This window comes from Chiloscyllium punctatum, chromosome 29, assembly GCF_047496795.1.
Source record: "Chiloscyllium punctatum isolate Juve2018m chromosome 29, sChiPun1.3, whole genome shotgun sequence".
NCBI classification, from domain to species: domain Eukaryota; kingdom Metazoa; phylum Chordata; class Chondrichthyes; order Orectolobiformes; family Hemiscylliidae; genus Chiloscyllium; species Chiloscyllium punctatum.
The window spans coordinates 78,155,603-78,180,553 of NC_092767.1; the positions used below are offsets into that span (position 1 = coordinate 78,155,603).

A 24,951-nucleotide genomic window follows, 5' to 3' on the forward strand; every position below is an offset into this window, starting at 1 on the left:
AAAGGACAGCATTATGAGAGATGATTACAGCTTCTCTTTGGATCTGGCATCATAGAAACATGAATTGGTTGTAAACACATTGTCATCACGTGAAGCACTCCCATCAGCACCCAGAGGCAAATACACCCAAACATACAGCTGATGTTTAAACAATGGACCAAATAAGTATTCCAGACCAACCTGAATTGATGGGTCAATTATTCACCAGTGAACATAAAGGGAGGGGTGACATGTGTTCTGCCATTTTCCCTTGTAACTTGAGAAAATCATGGAAACCCCCCGAAAAACAGAATTTGAACGAAACCTCCCCAAGGAGCTTCTGACAGATCAATTTGTACAAATATCCACCTGACTGTCTAATCACTCAGTAGAGATTTTTAAAAATATATAGCTTGAAGTAGAATGGCAGAAACATGGATGTTAACCATACCTATATGTGCTTCACTTAATAGAGAACATCAACTGAATGGCTATTTGAACTAGCTTATTGATATAAGTTGTGTGGAGTCTGAATATATGTATACATATTTGTAGCATTTCACCTCGTAAATTAATCTATTTCAAGGAAAGAGCAGCTTTGAAATCTTCCTTCACCAACAAGCTACTGGGAGCATTACAGGGGAAACCAGGTGGGATTATAAATCACTACAGTGCTGGCACATCTAATCCTTACCAGACATTAAAACATACAATCGGACACTTGCAAATCCACTCATATAATCTACTGCACTAAAACAGAAATTGCTGAAAAATCTCAGCAGGTCTGGTAGCATCCATGGCAAGAAATCAGAGATAACAATTCAAGTCCAGTGATTTTCCAGAAATTAATGTTTTGTTTCAGAGTTTGAGCATTTGCAGTTCTTTCAGCTTTCTCACCTACCGCACTTTGTTACTGATGCAGTCTTTATTAACACACCAGTACCCTGGCACAGATTGATTTTCCCCATATATGACATGCTAATCATACCTGTTTAGATGCCTTTTGAAACTTACTGTTTAATTTGGCCGGTGTTTATTCCGTGTGCAAAACGGTTCTAAATCCTAAAAGGAGAGCTTCAATCACTTTCAAGAGGTCAATTTGACCATACCAACATAAAATTAAGGCCCATTTGGCCCATTAAGCTTGCTCCACTATTCAAGCAGATTGTGGTTGATTAGAATTGCGGCCACAATTCTACCTTCTGACTTACCCCAATAACCTTTGACTCCCTTGTTAGTCAAGAATCTATCTACAGCTTCTCAATAACCATACTGCCACCATTCTCTAGGGAAGCACAAATCATCAATCAGCAAAATCATAGCAATGTTTCAGCACAGGAGGCGGCCATACCTGCACAGGATTTCTGAATTAGTAATTTATTTGGTGCCTTTTCTGAGCCTTTTCCTTGGAACCTTACAGATTCTTGCTTTTCAGATAACAGTCTAATAATCTTTACAATCCCTCAACTGAACCTGCTCCACCATAATCCCTGGCAGTGCATTCCAGATCTTAACACACACACTGCTTGGAAAAACTATTTTAGATGTTGTTTTTGGTTCTTTTACAAATTACTTTAAATCTGTGTCCTCTTGTTCCTAATCCTTTCGTGAGGGAGTACAGTTTCACTCCCATCAACTAGTCATATATCAACATCACCTGCAGAATATATACCATTCTGACTTGGATATGCATCACTACTCCTTCACCGCTGGGTTAATAATATCGAATGCTCTACCTACACCACAGTGATAAAGATACTATCACCAGCAGAAGATCCACAATTGTGGGCAAGTTGGAATGGGCAACCAACAGGTTTGCTTGTCAAATTAAGTCTCACATCTGAAAATTAATGCTTTAAGAAATTAGTTACCCATTTTTTATGGCTTGGGATTTGTGGCTGTGTTCAACGTAACCAATTATCTGGACTTGACACACAGACTCAAGTGCAACTAAATCCTAGCATCAATTAACCACACCGCTTCCAAGTGGAGAGTGAGTTTTGCAGATGCTGAAGATCAGAGTCAAGATTAGAGTGGTGCTAGTAAAGCACAGCAGGTCAGGCAGCATCCGAGGAGCAGAGAAAAAAAAAATCGATGTTTTAGGCAAAAGCCCTTCATCAGGAAGAAACTGATTCCCGATGAAGGGCTTTTGCCCAAAACGCTGATTTTCCTGCTCCTCAGATGCTGCCTGACCTGTTGTGCTTTTCCAGCACCACTCTAATCTTCACACAGCTTCCAAGTTGACCTTCAAGGCTGTAGTAAGAGAAGCAAAAACAGTTCTGAGGAAGGGTCACTGTACCCAAAATGTTAATTCTGATTTCTCTTCATAGATACTGCCAAACCTGCTGAGCTTTGCCAGCAATTTCTGTTTTAGTTTCTGATTTACAGCATCTGCGGTTCTTTCGGTTTTTATTTCGCTGTTGTATGAGATTTGGTTTAGTTCTTACATCTACACTTTCACCTGATATCACTGGACACTTGGGAATCCACTGATGTAATCTACTGCACTGCTAATTGCTGATGCAGTTTATCAGCACACCAATACCCTGACACAAATTGATTTTCTCCATAAACAACATGCTAATCACACCCATTTAGATACCTCTAAAAACTCACTGTTTGATCTGGATGGTTTACAAAGTAGATCCTTGTTTTGTCTTCCTGGATCAATGTAGGTGGGTATGTTCCAAAAGACAAACTACAATAATGACCACATCAGCTCAGATTGTTTTAAGTCAAAAGCTGGCAAATTATAATAGGAGACGAAACTCACAGCACTTTTCTGAAACTTGCAAATAAGATTCTGACTGGAACGAGAGAATACTTTGGGCACCCAAGAAATTAAGTTTGGACAAGGTGCTGTACTGAATGCAAATTATGCTCAGATGTGTGCTACCTTTGCTGTCCATCATATTCAGTGTGGAAGGCAGAGGGAGATGACGTACTGCTAGATGAGGCGGGTTCAATTCCCGCCTCAGGCGACTGACTGTGTGGAGTTTGCACGTTCTCCCCGTGTCTGCGTGGGTTTCCTCCGGGTGCTCCGGTTTCCTCCCACAGTCCAAAGATGTGCAGGTTAGGTGAATTGGCCATGCTAAATTGCCCGTCGTGTTAGGTAAGGGGTAGATGTAGATGTAGGGGCATGGGTGGGTTACGCTTCGGCGGGGCGGTGTGGACTTGTTGGGCCGGAGGGCCTGTTTCCTCACTGTAAGTAATCTAATCTAATCTTCATTTGTACTCCAGAGCAGTGGGTCAATGAGAGACCTGAGGGTTTGGGTCAACAATTGCCCTACTGCCCTTGAAGTACTCATCTCTCCGATGATATCTGGTAGTGAACAGCCTCCCCACGTGCAAAAACATCATCTGCAAGTCCCAATACTTTACTGGTTGAAGCAATGAGATTCAACACTTTTTTTTTGGAAAAAAGAATGGATTGGGATCCATATTGAATCATGCAGAAAAATGCAGCACAGAAACAGGCCTCTAGTACATGCCAATGTATCTAAACTCCCTGCAAGCTTCTTCCCTCCTCTCATTACCTCAACCCTATCAGAAACATTCTTCCATTCATTTTCAGAGCTTTCCCTTGATATTTGCCTCAACCGTTTAAAAATGAAAGGCAACAAACTTTGAAGAGACGAATTGAGCAGAAGAGTCAAGTAATGCCAAGACTGGGTTCTAGGAAGGAGCATGAAACTCAAGCTACAACCTAGACCTGCAAGCAGTTGGGACACATTTACTGAGAAAGCACAGGAGTAATATGAACGGTCTCACTTCCATCTCAATGAAAGAAAGATTGGAATTTCTATAGCACCTTTCAGAACCTCAGGATATCAGAAGGCACATAACTTTGAATGGGAAGCATAGGCTGGAAAGTTACTGAGAAGGCTTTATTGGTTAAATGCTTGCCCTTACTCATCAGTGTGGAACTAAGGTTCACAGTCTCAGAATAGGGAGCCAGCCATTAGAAGGAGAGGTTTATTCACATAACAGATTTGGGGATATTTGATATTATCTGCCAGACTGCTAAAAATGTAGAACTGTTGAGATTATTCAAGGCCTGAGATGGTCAGATCCTTGCACTCCACAGGAATCAAGGGATACTGAATGAGAAGATGAGATGAAGTAAAAAAATCAGCATTCTTATGGGATTTAACACTACATACCTGCTCCTAGTGCTTATATTTATGTCTGTTAATAAGATCAGATATGGAGTCAAACTCAATCATACTTTGGAAAGGGTTCAGAGATTTACTAGGATGTTGCCTGATATGGAGGTCTTATGAGGAAAGGCTGAGGGACTTGAGGCTGTTTTCATTAGAGAGAAGGTTGAGAGGTGACTTAAGACATACAAGATAATCAGAGGGTTAGATGGGGTGGACAGCAACAGCCTTTTTCTTCAGACGGTGATGGCTAGCACGAGGGGTGAACGACAAATGTTGGACGTTGCTTCTTTACTAGTAGGGGTGGGGAATGCCCTACCTGCAACAGTAGCAGACTTGCCAACTTTAAGGGCATTTAAATGGTCATTGGATAGCCATATGGATGAAAATGGAGTAGTGTAGGTTAGATAGGCTTCAGATTGTTGCACTGACCTGTGGAGCTATCGAAGGCAGAAGGGCCTGTTCTGCGTTATGATGTTCTATAGCATTGAAACAGATTCTTTGGTTTAACAGCTCCATGGCAAACATATTCTCAAATTAAACTATTCCCATCTGCCTGCATTTGGCCCATCTCTCTGCAAATTTTTCCTATTAATGTTTAAATAATAATAAATTAATTATTTATTCTAAGATCTTTTAAGGATCGTAACTGTATCTGCATCCACCACTTAGAGTCAGAGACGTACAGCATGGAAACAGACCCTTTGGTCGAACTCATCCATGCCGACCAGATATCCTAAACTAATCTAGTCCTATTTGCCAGCATTTGGACCTACTCATATCCATCCAGATGCCTTTTAAATGTTGTAATTGTACAGCCTACACCACTTGATTTGGCAGCTCATTCCATACATGCACCACCCTGTGTGTGAAAAAGTTGCCCCTTAGATCCCTTTCATATCTTTACCCTCTCACATTAAACCTATGCCCTCTAGTTTTGGACTCCCCTATTCTGGGAAAGAGACCTTGAATATTCACCTTATCTATGTCCCTCATGATTTTATAAACTTCTATAAAGGTCTCCCCCTCAGCCTCCAATACTCCCTGAAAAATAGCCCTAGCCTAATCATCCTCTCCCTGCAGATCAAACCTCCAACCTGGCAACACACTTGTGAAATTTGAAAGGGTTCAGAAAAGATTTACAACATCCTTCCTATATGAGGGAGACCAGAACAGAATGCAATATTCCAAAAGCAGCCTAACCAATGTCCTGTACAGCCACAACATGATCTCCCAACTCCTATACTCAATGCACTGACCAATAAAGGCAATGTGAGCACTGCAGATGCTGGACATTAGAGTAGTGTTGGAAAAGCACAGCAGGTCAGGCAGCATCAGAGGAGCAGGAAACTCGATGTTTCGGGTCAACTGCAAAGTGAAGTCCATGTAGATCACGTCCACTGCTCTGCCTTCATCAATCCTTTGTTACTTCTTCAAAATAAACTCAATTAAGCGAGACACAATTTTCCATGCACAAAGCCATATTGACTATCCCTAATCAGTCCTTTCCTTCCCAAGTATATGTAAATCCTGTTCGTCAGGATCCCTTCCACCAACTTACCCACCACTAATGTTAGGCCCACCAGTTGATAGTAAGGAAATGCCAGGGAACTACGTTTATTAAATAATTGCATCATGTTAGCCAACCTCCAGTCTTCCTGCACTTCACCTGAGGCTATCGATGATACAAATATCATAGCAAAGGTACAGCAATCACTTCCTTAGCTTCCCACAAAATTCTAGGTCCTGATCAGGTCCTGTGGATTTATCCACCTTTGTACATTAAGATGTCCAGCATCTCCTCCTCCATAACATGGACCTTTTTCAAGATGTCGCTATTCATCTCCACAAGTTTTCTAGCTTCCATATCCTCACAGTAAACACCGATGCAAAATACTCAACTAGCAACTCAGGCAATTCCCCCACCCACCCCACCACCCCCCACCAGCATCATGGTAGCCCACAAACCCACCAACACAATAAAACAGCAGCTAATGAACTTGAAAGACCTTATACAGACAACAAGCAAAACTAATGTCATTTACAAAATACCGTGCAAGAACTGTAACAAACAGGCAGAAAACTAGCCACCAGGATACATGAACATCAACTAGCCACAAAATGACATGACCCTCTCTCACTAGTATCCTTACATAAAAGATAAGGAAGGACAACATCCATCCTCGGAAAAGCCAAAGAGAGACATGCACGAGAATTCCTAGAGGTACGACATTCCAATCCAAAGTCTATCAACAAACACATCGAGTTAGACCCCATCTACCACCCCCTGAGGAAAAGAATCAGGAAATGACGTTACCAACCCAAACATATAAATAGAAAGCAGGAATCATCAGCAGTGCTTCACACGGAGGCCCACTGAAGATATTACCTACTGGTGTGACAAAACGTCTGGAAATGAACCTTCCACTCAGTGAGCAAACCTACATCCAGAACCTCAACGTGAGCTACAAATCTTCTCAAAACACGTTCAATTAGCATCTCAACTCCTCTGGCAGTTCATTTCACAGACGGGCCACTTTGTGTAAAACGGTGCCCCTCACATTCATTTTAAATCTTTCTCCTCTCACCTTAAAAATACACCCCATAGTTGGTTTGTGAGTAGGTTTTGTTATTGAAGGTGAAGTGTGTGATAAGGCATAGGTCCACTAGCTTGATGACTTCACCTTTAACAACAAAACCTACAGACAAACCAACGTAACAACGATGGGATTTCTGATATCAGGGTTCTTAGCAGAGGCAGTAATGCAGAGACTCGAATAAACAGCTCTGGCAACTACCCAACCCAAACTGTGGATGACACCTTTGTCATCACTAAATGAAATAAATTAGTGAAAACCTTCAAGACCATCAATAATACCCTTACTGGCATAAAATTCACTAAAGGAGGGGGAAAACAACAACAAACTGCCATTCCTAGATGTCACAGTGGAGTGAACAGCCAATGGGGAACTTCAAACCAGAGTCTACAGGAAAACAAAACATACGGACTAAATATTGAACTACAGAAGCAATCATCCCAACACCCACTAACAGAGCTGCATCAGAAAATTATTTCACTAGCCACCACATATTGCAGCACAGAGGAACTATGCAGAGCAAAGGAAAATCATCTATACACTGTATTCAAAAAAATGGGTACTCAATGAACACAGTCCGCCGATTTCTCAGCAACAAACCCAAACAAGCAGACAAAACACGTCCAGAAACCCTAGCCACTCTCCCCAACATCAAAGACATCTCGAAATGATTGCCAGATTCCCTTGGCAACATTGTAGCCCACAAGCCCACCAACACAATAAAACAGCAGCTAATGAACTTGAGAGACCTTATACAGACAACAAGCAAACTTATATGTCATTTACAAAAAACCGTGCAAGAACTGTAACAAACGCTACATTTAACAGACAGGCAGAAAACTAGCCACCAGGATACATGAACATCAACGAGCCACAAAACGACATGACCCTCTTTCACTAGTATCCTTACATACTGATAAGGAAGGATACCACTTCGACTGGGACAATACATCCATTCTAGGATAATCCAAGCAAAGACACACACGAGAATTCCAAGAAACATGGCATTCCAACCAGAACTCAATCAACAAACACATTGATTTGGATCCCATTTACTACCCCATGAGAAAAAGAACAGGAAATGACATCACCACAGGAAATGACATCGCCAGCCCAAAGAAACCTAAACATATAAAGAGAAAGCAGGAATCATCAGCAGTGCTTCATCCAGAGGCTCACTGAAGATGTTACCTAGTATGATGACGAAATGTCTGAAAATGAACCTTCCAGCTCAACGAGCAAACCTACATCCAGAACCTCAACCTGAGCTACAAATCTTCTCAAAACCCGCTGATCAAGATCGCTTTGTAGACAACTGGCTGAGTATAGGAAGCATATAGTGATGGTTGATGGGTTTTTTGAGAAACTAAGCCTGTGCCCAATGAGACTCAGCAGAGATCAGTGTTGGAGTCCTTGCTGTTTGTGGAAGATATAAATGACTTAGATTGGAATAGAAGAGGATTGATCAACAAGTCTGCAGACGATGTGAAAGACAGTAAGGTGGTAAATAGTGAGGAGCATAGTGTTAGATTACAGGAGGGTATAACAAGCTGATCAGTAGCAAATGGAATTTAATCTTGGATAAGTTTGAGGTGATGCACTCGGACAGGACAAAGGCAAGGAAATATATGATGAAAGGCAAGAATCTGGAAGCACCAAGGATCGGAGGGACCTAGGTGTGCATGTTCACCAATCCCTTAAGGTATCAAGATATGTAGAAAAAGTGATTAAGGTGGCATTATGGGATACTTGCTTTTAGTAGCTGAGGCAGTGTTTCAGATCAGGGAGGTTATGCTTGAACTGTCTCTAAAAATTAGTTTAGGCTATAGCTGGAGAAGTGATGTGCAACACAGTATCCACACTTCAGGAGGGATGCGATTGCATTGCAGTGGAGATTTGCTTAGGCTGGAGAATTTTAGTTTTGAGAGATTGGCTAGACTGGGGCTGTTTTCCTTGGAGAGAAGAGATCGAGTGTCTGGTGCAACGGGGATGGCTGGCACGATTGAAATGTATAAGTTAAAATAAGGAACTTTTTCCTTGATGGAGGGTTCAATGACTGGGGGCATGGATTTGCAGCAAGGGGAGGAGGGGTTGTGAGAAAGGATTTTGTACAAGATGGTAGGAATCTGGACTTCACTGTCTTGACTGGGGAGGCGACGATTACAGGCACAAACAATCATGTCATTGAGGTAGTATCAAGATGTGCACTTGCGATGCCAAGGCATACAAGACTATGGGGCAAGCACTGGAAAACATAATTATAATAAATAGGAGATTGTGTTTGACTTGATGGGCCGAAGGGCTTTCCTGTTCTGTGGATCACTGTTCAAAGTGGAAACATAGCAATCAATTTCGACACGGCAAGTTCCCACAAACAGCAATGTAATAACAATCAGTTAATCTGCTTTGAGGTGCTGATTGAGAGATAGATATTGACCAGGTCACAGGAGAGAATTCTTTGATCTCTCTCTAAGTAATCAGTGTGAGGATCTCTTACTTGTGCCCAAAATGGCAGACAATGCCTTAATTTAATTTCTCATCTGAAACGTGATTCCTCGGACAATGCAGTAAGCACCCATCACATTCCCCACCATTCAAGATAAATTGTGTGTCAAAGACCTTGGATTGGAATATGAACATGGATTTTCTGACTGGGTGGCAAGAATATTACCCCAAGCCATGATTGAAGACCCCCCTGATATGGTGCAGGTTCCATGCTGCTGTCCACCACCTGGTATTTTAATCAGATGAACAGAGTTTAAGAGCACATTCCAGCATGAATGGCCATAGTCTGGTTTTCATGTGCTCACTGATCCACTGCAGACTGACAGCATTTCCTCGTTATTTCATTTCCAACATTTGTGTCAATCTGGTTTCTTTAGTCTGCACCTGTCTGCAAACTACAGGTAGGTAAATAATCACAATATAAATCTACATATTAAAATGCTTCTGTTTATGACATCAAAATAATTTCAAATGAAATTTCCATTTACTTAAAAGAGAGCTTTGAAATATGCAACAAATTTTGCAAAAAGAAAATCAATAAACTGAAAACTGCTCTCTAGGTGCTAAACAGAATTGAGTCACTCATATTAACCTCACTGTCAACTACAGGGATCACTAATGATCGTGACTACAGGGCCATGGGGGCTGGTGGAAGTAATTACTAACTGATTACATAACAATACTGACAAACTGGAAACAGGTTACCAAACTTCAGCAGGGCAAACATATCACAATCTCAGTGCAAACATTTCAGGGATTCAAAATTTCAATCTGAACATCCATAATAATGAAATGAAAATAGAAGTTGTTGGAGAAACTTAACAGATCTGCCAGCACCTGTGCAGGGAGAAATAGAGTTAACGGCTTGAGTCTGAATGACACTTCGAGTGACAGAGTTCCAACAATCACAGTACTTTGCTTTCATTTAACTGTAGTCAAACGGCTGCAGTGACCAAACACCTTGTCTTTCCAAGCAAAGTATCAATACAGTTCTTCCTGCGCTCCCTTTTGCTTAAATTATGATTTCTACACAATCACCTGCAGTTAGATAATGTTGCACAGTAGTTACAGTTAAGAAGCACCATTTGCTTGAAATTAACAAGGCGTAGGGGAGGAAAACACAAGAAACTTGTGAATGGACAAAACAAATTCTCAATGTTAACACTTGACTCCAGATGGGATAAGCTATAAAAGACCCAAGAAAAATGCAAGGCAGCTCCAAAGCCTGAAAATTAAGGGTGAGGAATGAGGAAACAGAAAATAGCATACTCCCCAACAAAGAATGGAATGAGAAGGCGATGGAAAAGAAAATTCATACATTACTAGAAGAGAAGGCCTCAAAACTGCTCCCCTTCCGCTATTCACAGACAGGGAAGGAAGTTGTCTCACATTAGAACTGAGGGCTTATCAAGCCTGAAAACTAACCAAACAACTGACCATGTGACAGAACAAGGGTATAACCTCCAAAAAGATTATGGTTGACCCATCAAGGTAGACCTCAGAAAAAGCTTAAAATTTAAAGTCAAGCAGTAGTGGACAGGAAAGGGAAATCTTAATCTGGGTCTCTCGGGGCCTTGTACCGTTGACAGTGTTAAAAATAGCCACTTGAAGCATTGAAATTTCAGCAACATCATGTTGTAATCAAGGATTGAAAAAATACAGTATGAACAAATCCAGAGCAGGGAACAGTAGACAAGAATACACATCATAAATACCTACTTCAGATAAAAGGTGAGGAGGGACCCGTATTCGACTGAAGATTGCATTGTCAAAAACTGAGGTGACAACAGCTAAAACCCCATGAAACATAACTATAAGACATTGTATTGCACCAAACACAGGTACAAATGAAACACAGATAGAAGCAGCTTTATTGAAAATTGTGCTTTGCAATTTCATTTCCACATGCAAGTGATCTGGAAACAAATGGGATCAAAAACACCAAGGTACACTAGCAGCGTCCTTAATTAACCTTCAACATCGGAAGGGTAGTGGGCACGGGGTCAAGGAGTGAGAGAGCAGCCAACAAATGGAATGACTGCAGAAGAGGGAATGGGATAAGAGAGTGAAAAGGAAAAGGGGCTGAGCTGGTGGAGGGAAGCACTGGACAGGGTGAACGGTGAAGGGGTGAGGGATTGGGGGTGAGGGATTGGGGGGGGGGGGGGGGTTGGTGAGTGAAAGGAGGTAAGGTCCATGGTTTTTGGGGGGGGGGGGGGTGGGGGGAGACAGGGAGGGGGAGTTGGGGGAAGAAGGAGACGAGCGGGGGGGGGGGGGGGCAAGGAAGGGGGCGAGCAGCGGCGGAGGAGAGGAGATGGGAAGGCAGAGAATCTGGATGGAGAAATAACAGTAATAGGACGAGCAGCCAGAAGTTGGGAAGCAGGAAGGGAGCTGGATGGGGGAGGAGAGAGGTGGAGAGGCATGTGGGGAGATGGAGGGGGGTCAAAGTGGAGGGTTGAGCTGGTTCAGGGGGTGGAGAGAAGAGGGTTGCTGTTGGGGAGGGGAGGGAGACGGGGGAGGGAGACGGGGGAGGGGGGGGGAAGAGGAGGGAGATGGGGGAGGGGGGGGGAAGAGGAGGGAGATGGGGGAGGGGGGGGAAGAGGAGGGAGACGGGGGTGGGGGGGTGGGAAGAGGAGGGCGACGGGGGGTGGGAAGAGGAAGGCGACGGGGGGTGGGAAGAGGAGGGGGGAAGAGGAGGGTGACCGGGGTGGGGGGGGGGGGGGGGGAAAGAGGAGGGTGACCGGGGTGGGGGGGGGGGGGGGGGGAAGAGGAGGGTGACCGGGGTGGGGGGGGGGGGGGAAGAGGAGGGAGGTGGGGGTGGGGGGGTGGGGGGGGGGGGAGAGGAGGGAGGGGGGAAGAGGAGGGAGGTGGGGGTGGGGGGGGGGGAAGAGGAGGGAGACGGGGGTGGGGGGGGGAGAAGAGGAGGGAGACGGGGGTGGGGGGGGTAGAGAGGAGGGAGACGGGGGTGGGGGGGGAGAAGAGGAGGGAGACGGGGGTGGGGGGGGGTAGAGAGGAGGGAGACGGGGGTGGGGGTGGGGGGGGAAGAGGAGGGAGACGGGGGTGGGGGTGGGGGGGGAAGAGGAGGGAGACGGGGGTGGGGGTGGGGGGGGAAGAGGAGGGAGACGGGGGTGGGGGTGGGGGGGGAAGAGGAGGGAGACGGGGGTGGGGGTGGGGGGGGAAGAGGAGGGAGACGGGGGTGGGGGTGGGGGGGGAAGAGGAGGGAGACGGGGGTGGGGGTGGGGGGGGAAGAGGAGGGAGACGGGGGTGGGGGTGGGGGGGGAAGAGGAGGGAGACGGGGGTGGGGGTGGGGGGGGAAGAGGAGGGAGACGGGGGTGGGGGTGGGGGAAGAGAGGAGGGAGACGGGGGTGGTGGGGGGGGGGGGGGAGAGGAGGGAGACGGGGGGGGGGAAGAGAGGGGAGAGGAGGGAGACGGGGGGGGGGAAGAGAGGGGAGAGGAGGGAGACGGGGGGGGGGGTGGGGGGGGAAGAGGAGGGAGACGGGGGTGGGGGGGGGGGGGGGAGAGGAGGGAGACGGGGGTGGGGGGGGGGAGAAGAGGAGGGAGACGGGGGTTGGGGGGGGGAGAAGAGGAGGGAGACGGGGGTGGGGGGGGAGAAGAGGAGGGAGACGGGGGTGGGGGGGGAGAAGAGGAGGGAGACGGGGGTGGGGGGGGGTAGAGAGGAGGGAGACGGGGGTGGGGGGGGGGAAGAGAGGAGGGAGACGGGGGTGGTGGGGGGGGGGGAAGAGGAGGGAGACGGGGGTGGGGGGGGGGGGGAGAGGAGGGAGACGGGGGTGGGGGGGGGAAGAGAGGGGAGAGGAGGGAGACGGGGGTGGGGGGGGGGAGAGACGGGGGTGGGGGGGGGAAGAGACGGGGGTGGGGGGGGGAATCGGGGGTGGGGGGGGAAGACGGGGGTGGGGGGGGGAAGACGGGGGTGGGGGGGGGGGGGGAAGACGGGGGTGGGGGGGGGGGAAGACGGGGGTGGGGGGGGGGGGAAGACGGGGGGGGGGGGAGGAAGACGGGGGGGGGCGGGGGGGGGGAGACGGGGGTGGCGGGGAGGAGGGAGACGGGGGCAGGAGGGGGAAGGGAGGCAGGGGGGGGAGGGAGGAGGGAGACGGGGGCAGGGGGGGGAAGGGAGGAGGGAGACGGGGGGGGAAGGGAAGGGAGGAGGGAGACGGGGGGGAAGGGGAGGGAGGGAGGAGGGAGACGGGGGGGGGGAAGGGAGGAGGGAGACGGGGGGGGGGGGGAAGGGAGGAGGGAGACGGGGGGGGGAAGGGAGGAGGGAGACGGGGGGGGGAAGAAGGGAGGAGGGAGACGGGGGGGGGAAGAAGGGAGGAGGGAGACGGGGGGGGGGAAGGGAGGAGGGAGACGGGGGGGGAAGGGAGGAGGGAGACGGGGGGGGGAAGCGAAGGGAGGAGGGAGACGGGGGGGGGGGGGGAGGGAGGAGGGAGACGGGGGGGGGGGGGGGAGGGAGGAGGGAGACGAGGGTGGAGGGGAGGGGTGGGGAAGTGGGACAGGGGGGGAAACAGAAGAGGTGGGGCAGAGAGGGAGTGGCGGAGGGAGGGGGGGACAGAGACGGGAGAGGAGGGGACGGAGACGGGAGAGGAGGGGACGGAGACGGGAGAGGAGGGGACGGAGACGGGAGAGGAGGGGACGGAGACGGGAGAGGAGGGGACGGAGACGGGAGAGGAGGGGACGGAGACGGGAGAGGAGGGGACGGAGACGGGAGAGGAGGGGACGGAGACGGGAGAGGAGGGGACGGAGACGGGAGAGGAGGGGACGGAGACGGGAGAGGAGGGGACGGAGACGGGAGAGGAGGGGACGGAGACGGGAGAGGAGGGGACGGAGACGGGAGAGGAGGGGACGGAGACGGGAGAGGAGGGGACGGAGACGGGAGAGGAGGGGACGGAGACGGGAGAGGAGGGGACGGAGACGGGAGAGGAGGGGACGGAGACGGGAGAGGAGGGGACGGAGACGGGAGAGGAGGGGACGGAGACGGGAGAGGAGGGGACGGAGACGGGAGAGGAGGGGACGGAGACGGGAGAGGAGGGGACGGAGACGGGAGAGGAGGGGACGGAGACGGGAGAGGAGGGGACGGAGACGGGAGAGGAGGGGACGGAGACGGGAGAGGAGGGGACGGAGACGGGAGAGGAGGGGACGGAGACGGGAGAGGAGGGGACGGAGACGGGAGAGGAGGGGACGGAGACGGGAGAGGAGGGGACGGAGACGGGAGAGGAGGGGACGGAGACGGGAGAGGAGGGGACGGAGACGGGAGAGGAGGGGACGGAGACGGGAGAGGAGGGGACGGAGACGGGAGAGGAGGGAACGGAGACGGGAGAGGAGGGAACGGAGACGGGAGAGGAGGGAACGGAGACGGGAGAGGAGGGAACGGAGACGGGAGAGGAGGGAACGGAGACGGGAGAGGGAACGAAGATGGGGGAGGAAGTGGGGGGGGATGGAGGAAGGGGGAGATGGAGGAAGGGGGAGATGGAGGAAGGGGGGAGCGGAGGAAGACGAGAGGACAGGAAGGGGGAGGGAGAGGGGGAGGACGGAGGAAGGGGGGAGGACGGAGGAAGGGGGGGGGAGGAGGACGGAGGAAGGGGGGGGGGGGGAAGGACGGAGGAGGGGGGGGGGAAACGGAGGAGGGGGGGGAAACGGAGGAGGGGGGGGGAAACGGAGGAGGGGGGGGGAAACGGAGGAGGGGGGGGGAAACGGAGGAGGGGGGGGGGAAACGGAGGAGGGGGGGGGGAAACGGAGGAGGGGGGGGGAAACGGAGGAGGGGGGGGGAAACGGAGGAGGGGGGGGGAAACGGAGGAGGGGGGGGGAAACGGAGGAGGGGGGGGGAAACGGAGGAGGGGGGGGGGAAACGGAGGAGGGGGGGGAAACGGAGGAGGGGGGGGGAAACGGAGGAGGGGGGGGGGAAACGGAGGAGGGGGGGGAAACGGAGGAGGGGGGGGGGGAAACGGAGGAGGGGGGGGGAAACGGAGGAGGGGGGGGGGAAACGGAGGAGGGGGGGGGAAACGGAGGAGGGGGGGGGGAAACGGAGGAGGGGGGGGGGGAAACGGAGGAGGGGGGGGGAAACGGAGGAGGGGGGGGGGAAACGGAGGAGGGGGGGGGAAACGGAGGAGGGGGGGGGGAAACGGAGGAGGGGGGGGGAAACGGAGGAGGGGGGGGGGAAACGGAGGAGGGGGGGGGGAAACGGAGGAGGGGGGGGGAAACGGAGGAGGGGGGGGGGGGGGGGGGGGGGGGGGGGGGGGGGGGGGGGGGGGGGGGGGGGGGGGGGGGGGGGGGGGGGGGGGAAACGGAGGAGGGGGGGGGAAACGGAGGGGGGGGGGGGAAACGGAGGAGGGGGGGGGAAACGGAGGAGGGGGGGGGAAACGGAGGAGGGGGGGGGGAAACGGAGGAGGGGGGGGGAAACGGAGGAGGGGGGGGGGAAACGGAGGAGGGGGGGGGAAACGGAGGAGGGGGGGGAAACGGAGGAGGGGGGGGGAAACGGAGGGGGGGGGGGGAAACGGAGGAGGGGGGGGGAAACGGAGGAGGGGGGGGGAAACGGAGGAGGGGGGGGAAACGGAGGAGGGGGGGGGAAACGGAGGAGGGGGGGGGAAACGGAGGAGGGGGGGGGAAACGGAGGAGGGGGGGGAAACGGAGGAGGGGGGGGGAAACGGAGGAGGGGGGGGGAAACGGAGGAGGGGGGGGGAAACGGAGGAGGGGGGGGAAACGGAGGAGGGGGGGGAAACGGAGGAGGGGGGGGGAAACGGAGGAGGGGGGGGGGAAACGGAGGAGGGGGGGGGAAACGGAGGAGGGGGGGGGAAACGGAGGAGGGGGGGGGAAACGGAGGAGGGGGGGGGGAAACGGAGGAGGGGGGGGAAACGGAGGAGGGGGGGAAACGGAGGAGGGGGGGGAAACGGAGGAGGGGGGGGGGAAACGGAGGAGGGGGGGGGGGAAACGGAGGAGGGGGGGGGAAACGGAGGAGGGGGGGGAAACGGAGGAGGGGGGGGGGAAACGGAGGAGGGGGGGGGGAAACGGAGGAGGGGGGGGGAAACGGAGGAGGGGGGGGGAAACGGAGGAGGGGGGGGAAACGGAGGAGGGGGGGGAAACGGACGAGGGGGGGGGAAACGGACGAGGGGGGGGGAAACGGACGAGGGGGGGGGAAACGGAGGAGGGGGGGGGAAACGGAGGAGGGGGGGGGAAACGGAGGAGGGGGGGGGGAAACGGAGGAGGGGGGGGAAACGGAGGGGGGGGGGGAAACGGAGGAGGGGGGGGGGGAACGGAGGAGGGGGGGAGAAACGGAGGAGGGGGGGGAGAAACGGAGGAGGGGGGGGACGGAGGAGGGGAAATGGAGGGCGGGGGAAACGGGGGGGGGGGGAAACGGGGGGGGGGGGGAAACGGGGGGGGGGGGGGGAACGGGGGGGGGGGAAACGGGGGGGGGGGGGAAACGGGGGGGGGGGGGGACGGAGGAGGGGGGGGAACGGAGGAAGGGGAGTGACAAAGACTGGGGAGGGGAACGGAGTCCTGGGAGGAAGGGGAGGAACGGAGACCGGGGAGGAAGGGAGGGGGAAAACGGAGTCTGGGGAGGAAGGTGGGGGACGGATACCAGGGAGGAAGGGGGACACGGAGACCGGGGAGGAAGGGGGGAGAACGGAAGGGAGATGATGATGGGGGGGGGGGGGAAGAAACGGAAGGGAGATGGAGACGGGGGAGGTGAAGACTGGGAGGGGGGGGGGGAGAAGGAGGGGAGGAGAAGACTGGGGGAGGGGGAGAAGAGGAGAAGACTGGGGGGGGGGGAGGAGGGGAGATGAAGACGGGGGGAGGGGAGGTGAAGTGAAGACGGGGGGGGGGGGGGAGGTGAAGACTGGGGGGGGGGGGAGGTGAAGACTGGGGGGGGAGGGTGAAGACTGGGGGGGGGGGGAGGTGAAGACTGGGGGGAGGGGGGCGGAGAAGAGGTAGAGAGGCGAGCCCGAGGTGGGGGCGGAGGGGAGGTGAGAGAAAAACTGGAGGTAGGGGTGGGAGGAAAGCCCGAGGTGGGGGCGGAAGGGAGTGGGGGGGGGCGGAAGGGAGTGGGGGGTGGGAGGGGAGGTAGGGGGAGGAGAGCTGGAGGTGGGAAAGCTGGAGATGGGGGGAGGGGAAGCTGAAGGGGGCGGGGGTATAAGGTGCAACATTGAGATTGATCAACATTGGGAAATGGAACGCGAAGACATGTATCAACGTTCCATCCGCATGTATCAAAAAGGGGAAAGCGATACAATGTAGCTGCAAGCTGAGCTGGGAGAGAAACATATCAGGAGGCTGCGCGGGGGCTGTCCCATACACTGCTGCAACATTCTCTTCAATAAAATGAAAAGAATACGGTGGTTTGAGGGTAAAGGAGGAGGGAGGGGGTGTTTCTTTTTTTTAAAAAGGATAATGGGTATTTTTTCAAAGATTGTTGTCGTTTCCCCTCCCCCTTTTTCTTTCTCTCTCTCTCCCTCTATGGTAACGAAGGAGGAGGGAGATTTGAAGGGGAGGGGGAGAGAGAAAATAAGGGCTAAGACATTTAAGAGAAATTTGTAATACTCGAAAGGAACTCACCGTCATGAAGAGCGCCTGCCTAACGGGGTTTCCTCGCCATCACATCAGGGGCTAACATGACTGAAGGGAGGTCAACAACAACAGCTGTTCCCACACACTCCTGACCAGAAATACCACAATCACATTCTCAAACTTTCAACCAAAACACCTCTTCAGGTGGGACAGAAAAATATAGCCTTCCCAGTTCACAGGGTTTTTTTTCATTTCCCTGTGTATTTTTATTTTAAAGCTATCCTCCACTCCTTCCTTAGTTCCCCCTTCTGTAATTTTAAATTCAGATTTTAATTCTTCGACCAATCTTCTTCTCACACTGATTTTCTGCTCTAATTTTATTTTCGTTTTCAATTTTAAAAATAAAATCGAGGCAGGTTTTGGTCGCCGCCGAACGGGGTCCTTCGGGTGCCAAATCAATACCTGGAGAGCCAGAGATCGAGGATAGCCTCTGATTGGTCAATGCATGTCTATGAGCGCAGTGATCGCTTCCGATTGGCTACGTTTCATGATTCTGATTGGCCCCACCTCTAATTGGTTGAGGCTCCACACTTTGTTGGTCAATAGGGCCTTCCAATTGGCTAGCGAACCATTGACTAATGTTCGTATCTGATTGGCTACTGGGCCAAAGGACTGATATCTAGTTTTCATTGGACAACACACGTGATAGCGTCACTCAATGGGGCGCGGTCTCAGGGGTTACCCACGGATTTAATTGGATTGTTACCTGAAGGACGTTCCCTTATTAATAAGGAGGTGGGAGGTCCGGGGAAAATTGACACCAACCTTCATTGGCTGCTTTTGAATCTGTGAGTGTCCAAGGATTGGGTTGTAGTAGGTTCTCTCAAGTATAAAAGGAAAGGGTAAAGCGATAAGAACGGAACAAGGAGGTTGTTGTCTTGATAAGTCATGTAGCTGCCTGGGTTTCCCTACCACCAGAATCCGGCATACTACATCTTCATTAAATAAGTAGGAAAATGTGCTCCTGTAAAGGTGTCTATGTTTAGTGTTCAGACATATTAACGCACTTAACGTAGTGTATAACAAAGACATTCCAAAGAAGTTTACATTCATTAAGTACTTTTGCAATGTTGTCAGTATTGCAAAGCAGCACCCACCAAGCTTACGTGATATACCAAAATAAATCTGTGTGAGAGAGAGATTGATAAATATTGGTCACTCTTGGTCTCATTCAAAATGCTGTGATTGTAGACATAGAGAATTATGCTTTAATGTCATAGAGCTGTACAGCACGGAATAAGACCCTTTCGGTTCAACTTGATCATGCTGACCAGAAATCCTAACATTATCTAGTCCTGTTTTCCAGCAGTTGGCTCATATCTCTCTAACCCCTTCCTATCCATATGCTCATCCAGATGACTTTTAAATGGTGTGATTGTACCACCCTCCAACACTTCCCCGGCAGCTCATTCCATACATACACCTCGCTTTGTGTGAAAAAGTTGCCCCTTAGGTCTCTTTCCCATCTTTTCCCTCTCACCCTAAACCTATGCCTTCTGGTTCTGGACTCCCCCATCCCAGGGAAGTTACCTTGTCTATTTAGCCTATTTATGCCCCTCATGATTTTGTAAACCTCTGTAAGGTCACTTCAGCCTCTGATGCTCCAGGGAAAACAACCCCAGCCTGTTCAGCTGCTCCATATCACTCAAATCCTCCAAACCTGGCAACATCCTTGTAAATCTCTTCTGAGCCCTTTCAAGTTTCACAACATCCTTCCAACAGGAAGGAGACCAGAATACATGCAATATTCCAAAAATGACCTAACCAATGTCCCTTGCACCAGTTTCCTCATTTCCCCTCCCCCCACCTTATCCCAGTTCCAATCTTCCAGCTCAACACTGCCCTCAAAACCTGTCCTTCCTGTCCATCTTCCTGCCCACCTATCCACTCCACCCTGCCCTCCAACCTATCACTATTACCCCCACCTTCATCCACCTATTGCACTTTCAGCTACATTCATCACAGCCTCACCTCCTGCCATTTATCACCACACCCCTGAGGCTCCCAGCCACATTCCTGATGAAAGGCTCCGGCCCAAAACATCGATTTTCCTGTTCCTCGGATGCTGCCTGACCTTCTGTGCTTTTCCAGCAATGTACACTCAACTCTGATCTCCAGCATCCGCAGACCTCACTATCTCCTCCCTGAAAATTCAGACTAACCATTTACAGCATACATGGGGGAACCTCAATTATCCGAATACCAATTATCCAAAAATCAGATTATCTGAAGGAGATCTCGAGGTCCCGGCAGAAATATTACATCAAAGATGTGTGTCCAACACTGATCACGTCTTTTGTTTACAGTGATTAAAAGTGCTGCTGAGAACAGTCCTTATGGGAGTGCAGGCATGTCTCTAAATGACTGACCTCTCGCCCTCTCTCTTCCCACACTTTCCCTGGAGTTCTACACATGGGTGTACTCCAAACTCCCCTTCCCTAGCTAATCTCTCTGACATTGTCCTGTACAGAGCAAAGGTGGAATCTGTCAAAAGGTTGCAGTAAAACATTGTGTGCGTCTGTGCACGTGCTATTTGGAGACTCACTCCCAAAAAGCAGTAGTAGTAGCAGTAGTAGCAGTTTTGTTGTTGATGTTCAGTCTGGCGGCCCCGGAGAGGGGGCGGGCGGGGGCAGTGTTGGACAGGGTTTGGGGGGGGTGGGCGGGGGTGGTGTTGGACGGGGTTTGTGGGGGCAGACGGGGGGGCCGGTGTTGGATGGGGTTTGGGAGCGGGCAGGGGGTGGTGTTGGATGGGGTGTGGACAGCGGATGGGGGGGGGCAGACAGAGAGGTGGTGTTGGACTGGGTTTGGAAGGTGGGCGGGGGGCGGTGTGTTGAACAGTGTTGGGGGGGGTTGGGGTGGTGTTGGGGCTTGGGGGTGCGTGGGTTGGTGTGTTGAACAGAGTTGGGGGGATTGGGGGCCGGTGTTGTAGGGTGGGTTGGGTTGGTGTTGGACAGGATTTGGGGGGGCGGATGGGGGCAGTGTTGAACAGGGTTTGGGGAAGGTGGGGGGTGGTGTTGGATAGAGTTTGGGGCGGTGTTGGATGGGTTGAACGGGGTTGGAGGGCAGACACGGTGGGCGGTGTTGGATGGGGTTTGGAGGGTGTGTGGGGGCGATGTGTTGAACTGTGTTGGGGGGGTGGGGCTGTGGTGGAGGGGTTTGGGGGATGCACGGGTCAGTGTTGAACAGGGTTGGGGGGGTCGGTGTTGGAAGGGTTTTGGGTGGGTGGGGGCCGGTGTTGGAGGGGTTTGGGGGTGTGCAGGTCAGTGTGTTGAAGAGTGTTGCGGGGGGGGGGGGGGGGGGGGGGAGGGCACTCTGTGATGCTGCCTTATCTCCTGAACACGGAGCAGATTTTACAGAAAACTCCAAGCCCCAGAGGAAAGGCACTGAATTGATTAACTGAATAATCAATTATCCAAATGAAATAGTGCCCTCCCATCTCGTTCGGATAATCGAGGTTCCTCTGTAGACCCAATATCCATTTACCCACATTGATGGGTCTTAAACAAAGGTGGCTAATAAGGTAGTAGATACATTTGTGTTAATTTTGTGCTGTGAAGAAACTACAAAAGATGGCATTGAAATTGCAAAACTTTTCTTCACTGGACATTACTTCAGGAGAATAAGTATGCTTGTGAATCCAGGCCTAATACAGCACATAAAAATCTTTTGCACATATGGAGCTCTGTTCATTAAGAACATAAGAAATAGGAACAGGAGGACACTGTTCAGCCTTTCAAGCCTGCTCCGCCACTCATTTGGATTGCGGCTCATCTGAAATTCCTCATATCAATTTCCTGCCCATTACATGTAACCCTTGATTCCCTAGCTAATCACAAATCTATCTCAGCTTTATAGAGACACAAGGAATCTTCTGCAGAGCTCTTTGTGGCAAGGAGTTCCAAAGAGTCACAACCGTCTGAAAAAAGAAAATTCTCTTCAGCTCAGTCTTACATTGGTGCCCCTTTATTCTGAGATTGTGCTCTCTGGTCCTCAACTCTCCCATGAGGGGAAACATAGTTTCAGCATTTACCTTGTCAAGCCCCTGAACAATCAATGAGATCAATGTTTCAATGAGATCACTTCTCATTCTTCTGAACACCAGTGAGTAGAGTTCAACCTGTTTAGCCTTTACTCATAAGATAATCCCTCAATACCAGGGATCATCTGAGTGAACTTTCTCTGAACTGCCTCAATTAACATCTTTCCTTCAATAAGGGGACAAAAGCTGCTCACATACTCCAGATGTGGTCTCACTAGCACCTTGTACAGTTGCAGAATCATAGAATCTCTACAGTGTGGAAACAGGCCATTTGGCCCATCAAGTCCACACTGACACTCCAAAGAGCATCCAAACCAGATCCTGTATTTTCCATGGCTGATCCACCTAGCCTGCACATCTTTGGACACTATGGCCAATGTAGCACAGCCAGATAAGTTGCAGAACTGGGTTGAGAGGTGGCAAATGGAGTTTAGTGTGGTAAAGTGTGAGGTGATTCACTTTAGAAGGAGCAACAGGAACACAGAGTACTGGGCTAATGGTAAGATTTCTTAGTAGTGTAGATAAGCAGAGGGATCTCAGTGTCCATGTGCATAGATCTCTAAAAGTTGCCAAACAGGTTGTTAAGAAGGCATACAGTGTGTCAGCTTTTATTAGTGGAGGGACTGAGTTTCAGAACCATGACGTCATGCTGCAGCTGTACAAAACTCTGGTGTGGCTGCATTTGGAATATTGTGTGCAGTTCTGGTCACCGCATTATAGGAAAGATGTGGAAGGTTTGGAAAGGGTTTAGAGGAGATTTACTAGGATGTTGTCTGGTATGGAGGGAAGGTATTACAAGGAAAGTCTGAGGGATTTGAGGCTGAGGGACCTGAGGCTGTTTTCATTGGAGAGAAGGTTGAGAGGTGACTTAATTGAGACATATAAGATAATCAGAGGATTAGATAGAGTGGACAGTGAGAGCCTTTTTCCTCGGATGGTGATAGCTAGTACGAGGGGACATAGCTTTAAATTAAGGGGTGATAGACATAGGACAGACGCCAGGGGTAGTTTCTTTACTCAGAGAGTAGTAGTAGCATGGAACACACTGCGTGCAAAGGTAGTAGACTTGCCAAGTTTAAGGGCATTCAAATGGTCATTGGATAGGCATATGGATGAAAATGGAACAGTGTGGCTTAGATGGGTTTCACAGATCAGCACAACATCGAGGGCCGAAGGGCCTGTACTGCGCTGTAATGTTCTATGTTCAAACCAACTAGCCTGTGCATCTTTGAACTATGGGAAGAAACCAGAGCACCTGGAGGAAACCCACGCAGACACAGGGAGAATATGCCCGCCAAACTCCACACAGTCACCTGAGGCCGGAATTGAACCCAGGTCTGACTGTGACACCACAGTGCTAACCGCTGAGCCACTGTGCCGCCCAAATGACTTCCTTATTCTTTTACATGAACTCCCTTGAAACTTTCCATTAGCCTTCTTGATAAACTGCTGCACCTGTGTGCCAGTTTTCTGTGTTTCACGCACAAATACTCCCAAATCACTTTGTGTTACAACTTCTCTCCATTTAAAAAATACTGTTCTTTTGTTCTCCTTTCCAAAATGAACAACTTCATATTTTCCCATATTGTACACCATTTGCCAACTTACTTTAGCTATCAGTATCTCTCTGTAAACTGTTTATATCACTCTTGCAACTTGCCTGTCCACCTATTTTTGCGTCATCTGCAAATTTGGCTACAGTACATTTTCTTCCTTTCCATGGACTCCTGGTGGGGTTATCACTGCTGTACCCAGAATGGGGACTCCTTGAGGCCAGGGACATGTTGCAGAAGCCCTGGAGCTGTATGTGAAGTCCCTTTGTACAGAAGATGAACTCTATTTGTGTAATTTCTTTTTATTTTTCTTGTAACTCAAAATGACAATGGACTGTGGCAACAAAACACTTTTCATAGTATCATTCTGGATATATATGACAATAAATAACTCAATAAGTCACCACTATATAGTAAACAGTTGTGATCCCAGCACTGATCCCTGTGGAATCCAACTGGTCAAGGGTCACCAAGCAGAAAAAGGACCCTTTATCCCACTTGCTGCTTCCTGCCCATTCGCCAAACCTCTGCCTATGCCATTATACTACTTCCATCACTTTGGGTTCTTATGACTTCACCTTTTGTGAGGTAAATTGTCAAGAGCCTACTGAAAGTCCCAACACAACACATCTACTGGTTCCTCTTTTTCCACTCCGTTTGAGATTTCCTCAAAAACCCTAATATATTCATCAAACATGATTCCTTTAATAATTAAATCCAATAATAGATGTTAGACTAATTGGCCTTTCGCTTTACTTGCACACTTTTTGCCACCCTCTCATTTTGAATTGGAGTGGTTTCTTTCAGGAATGAACTCATGTTTATTCGTTCAAGTTAAATCTTTTATTTCCTTTCCATTTGGAGTACTATGCCCACCTGGAAGATTCAGTGTTTGGTTTTACATTGGCAGTTTTCCTATCGTTCGAGTAATTCTCCAGAATCCCAGGATTTTTGGAAAATTACAACCAAAGCATCCACTATCTCTGTAGTTATTTTTCGGATTAAGGAAGATTTACTCAAACAATACTTTTCCGTTCTCTTAATTTCCCCCTCAACCTTTGTAACTGGAAGTTCAAGTGCTGTCTGACTTTGAGTTTAGTTAACTGTGTGTAATCACTCTGGACCAGATATATACACACTAACTGTGACTTGGACAGACATCAGTGCTAGGATTCTGGGTCCATTTCTCTGCACTATTGGTTGCAAAAATCAACAAGAGTGTCCACCATCACTTAAGTGGTCCACCTTCTATGGTTCAGCTACCATTTTAATTTCTATGATATTGCATGATGCGACTCTCTTAATTGACATAACCAAATTGCAAAGGTGGAGGGAGCTATCGGTGACTCAACTTGCTGCTACAAGACTCTTGATTCATACTATCAGCTTTGCTAAGTAAATGATAACTTTTCATATTTTTCCTATTGGTTTCAACTTGACAGCTTCAGGCTCACTGCCTTTATTCCTGATGAAGGGCTTTTGCCCGAAACGTCGATTTCGCTCCTCGTTGGATGCTGCCTGAACTGCTGTGCTCTTCCAGCACCACT

The 24,951-nt window shown here is 50.3% G+C and overlaps 1 protein-coding gene across 5 annotated transcripts in view; it reads right to left on the reverse strand.

Moving 5' to 3' along the window:
- LOC140454640 (BRD4-interacting chromatin-remodeling complex-associated protein-like) overlaps positions 1–18,192 on the reverse strand; it is a 119,357-nt gene extending 101,165 nt beyond the window's left edge. For all 5 annotated transcript variants that reach the window (XM_072549549.1, XM_072549552.1, XM_072549547.1 and 2 more), the window contains exon 1: positions 17,801–18,192. The gene's annotated coding sequence lies outside the window, so the exon portion shown is untranslated. The remainder of the gene's footprint in view (positions 1–17,800) is intronic.
- Positions 18,193–24,951: the final 6,759 nt, after the last annotated feature.